This window comes from Oncorhynchus gorbuscha, linkage group LG20 (assembly GCF_021184085.1).
Source record: "Oncorhynchus gorbuscha isolate QuinsamMale2020 ecotype Even-year linkage group LG20, OgorEven_v1.0, whole genome shotgun sequence".
In the NCBI taxonomy this organism is placed as follows: Eukaryota; Metazoa; Chordata; class Actinopteri; order Salmoniformes; family Salmonidae; genus Oncorhynchus; species Oncorhynchus gorbuscha.
Window position 1 is genome coordinate 44116742 of NC_060192.1, and position 3009 is coordinate 44119750.

Genomic DNA, 3009 nt, shown 5'->3' on the forward strand with positions numbered 1-3009 from the left:
TTGGTAGTAGATGATAGAAGTGAGTTGGTAGTAGATGGTAGTAGTTGATAGAAGTGAGTTAGTAGTAGATTGGTAGAAGTTGTTGAAGTGAGTTGGTAGTAGATGGTAGTAGTTGTTGAAGTGAGTTAGTAGTAGATGGTAGTAGTTGTTGAAGTGAGTTGGTAGTAGATGGTAGTAGTTGTTGAAGTGAGTTGGTAGTAGATGGTAGTAGTTGTTGAAGTGAGTTGGTAGTAGATGGTAGTAGTTGTTGAAGTGAGTTGGTAGTAGATGGTAGTAGTTGATAGAAGTGAGTTGGTAGCAGTTGGTAGTAGATGGTAGTAGTTGTTGAAGTGAGTTGGTAGTAGATGGTAGTAGTTGTTGAAGTGAGTTGGTAGTAGATGGTAGTAGTTGAAGTTTGGTAGAAGTTGATGTTGGTAGTAGATAGTAGTAGTTGGTAGTGTTTTTGAAGTGAGTTGGTAGTAGCTGGTAGTAGTTGTTGAAGTGAGTTGGTAGTAGATGGTAGTAGTTGTTGAAGTGAGTTGGTAGTAGATAGTTGTTGAAGTGAGTTGGTAGTAGATGAGTAGTTGTTGAAGTTGGTAGTAGATGAGTAGAAGTGAGTTGGTAGTAGTTGGTAGTAGAAGTGAGTTGGTAGTAGATGGTAGTAGTTGTTGAAGTGAGTTGGTAGTAGAGTTGGTAGTAGTTGTTGAAGTGAGTTGGTAGTAGATGGTAGTAGTTGTTGAAGCTGAGTTGGTAGTAGAGATGGTGTTGGTTGTTGGTAGTAGATGGTAGTAGTTGTTGAAGTGAGTTGGTAGTAGATGGTAGTAGTTGTTGAAGTGAGTTGGTAGTAGATGGTATAGAAGTGAGTTGGTAGTAGATGGTAGTAGTTGTTGAAGTGAGTTGGTAGTAGATGGTAGTAGTTGTTGAAGTGAGTTGGTAGTAGATGGTAGTAGTAGTGAGTTAGTAGTTGGTAGTAGTTGTTGAAGTGAGTTGGTAGTAGTTAGTAGTTGTTGAAGTGAGTTGGTAGTAGATGGTAGTTGTTGTTGAAGTGAGTTGGTAGTAGATGGTAGTAGTTGTTGAAGTGAGTTGGTAGTAGATGGTAGTAGTTGTTGAAGTGAGTTGGTAGTAGTTGGTAGTAGTTGTTGAAGTGAGTTGGTAGTAGATGGTAGTAGTTGTTGAAGTGAGTTGGTAGTAGTTGATAGAAGTGAGTTGATAGCAGTTGGTAGTAGTTGATAGAAGTGAGTTGGTAGTAGTTGATAGAAGTGAGTTGGTAGCAGTTGGTAGTAGTTGATAGAAGTGAGTTGGTAGCAGTTGGTAGTAGTTGATAGAAGTGAGTTGGTAGCAGTTGATAGAAGTGAGTTGGTAGTAGATGGTAGTAGTTGATAGAAGTGAGTTGGTAGTAGTTGATAGAAGTGAGTTGGTAGTAGTCAATAGAAATGAGTTGGTAGCAGTTGATAGAAGTGAGTTGGTAGTAGTTGATAGAAGTGAGTTGGTAGTAGTTGATAGAAGTGAGTTGGTAGTAGTTGGTAGTAGATGAAGTGAGTTGGTAGTAGTTGATAGTTAGTAGTAGATGGTAGTAGTTGTTGAGCAGTTGGTAGTAGATGAGTAGTTGTTGAAGTGAGTTGGTAGATGGTAGTAGTTGTTGAAGTGAGTTGGTAGTAGATGGTAGTAGTTGTTGAAGTGAGTTGGTAGCAGTTGGTAGTAGTTGTTGAAGTGAGTTGGTAGTAGATGGTAGTAGTTGTTGAAGTGAGTTGGTAGTAGATGGTAGTAGTTGTTGAAGTGAGTTGGTAGTAGATGGTAGTAGTTGTTGAAGTGAGTTGGTAGTAGATGGTAGTAGTTGTTGAAGTGAGTTGGTATAGCAGTGGTAGTAGTTGATAGAAGTGAGTTGGTAGTAGTTGATAGAAGTGAGTTGGTAGCAGTTGGTAGTAGTTGATTGAGATAGAAGTGGTGAGTTGGTAGTAGTTGATAGAAGTGAGTTGGTAGCAGTTGATAGTAGTTGTTGAGTGAGTTGGTAGTAGATGATAGAAGTGAGTTGGTAGTAGTCATAGTTGTTGAAGTTTGGTAGTAGATGATAGAAGTGAGTTGGTAGTAGTCGATAGAAATGAGTTGGTAGCAGTTGATAGAAGTGAGTTGGTAGTAGTTGATAGAAGTGAGTTGGTAGTAGTTGATAGAAGTGAGTTGGTAGTAGTCAATAGAAGTGAGTTGGTAGTAGTTGATAGAAGTGAGTAGGTAGCAGTTGGTAGTAGATGATAGAAGTGAGTTGGTAGTAGTTGTTGAAGTGAGTTGGTAGTAGATGGTAGTAGTTGTTGAAGTGAGTTGGTAGTAGTTGGTAGTAGTTGTTGAAGTGAGTTGGTAGTAGATGGTAGTAGTTGTTGAAGTGAGTTGGTAGTAGATGGTAGTAGTTGTTGAAGTGAGTTGGTAGTAGATGATAGAAGTGAGTTGGTAGTAGATGGTAGTAGTTGTTGAAGTGAGTTGGTAGTAGATGGTAGTAGTTGTTGAAGTGAGTTGGTAGTAGATGGTAGTAGTTGTTGAAGTGAGTTGGTAGTAGATGGTAGTAGTTGTTGAAGTGAGTTGGTAGTAGATGGTAGTAGTTGTTGAAGAGTTGGTAGTAGATGGTAGTAGTTGTTGAAGTGAGTTGGTAGTAGTTGAGTAGAAGTGAGTTGGTAGTAGTGGTAGTAGTTGTTGAAGTGAGTTGGTAGTAGATGGTAGTAGTTGTTGAAGTGAGTTGGTAGTAGATGATAGAAGTGAGTTGGTAGTAGTAGTTGTTGAAGTGAGTTGGTAGTAGTGGTAGTAGTTGTTGAAGTGAGTTGGTAGTAGTTGGTAGTAGTTGTTGAAGTGAGTTGGTAGTAGATGGTAGTAGTTGTTAGAAGTGAGTTGGTAGTAGTTGGGAGTAGTTGATAGAAGTGAGTTGGTAGTAGATGATAGTAGTGAGTTGGTAGTAGATGATAGAAGTGAGTTGGTAGTAGATGGTGAGTTGGTAGTAGATGATAGATAGAAGTGAGTAGGTTGCAGTTGGTAGTAGATGATAGAAGT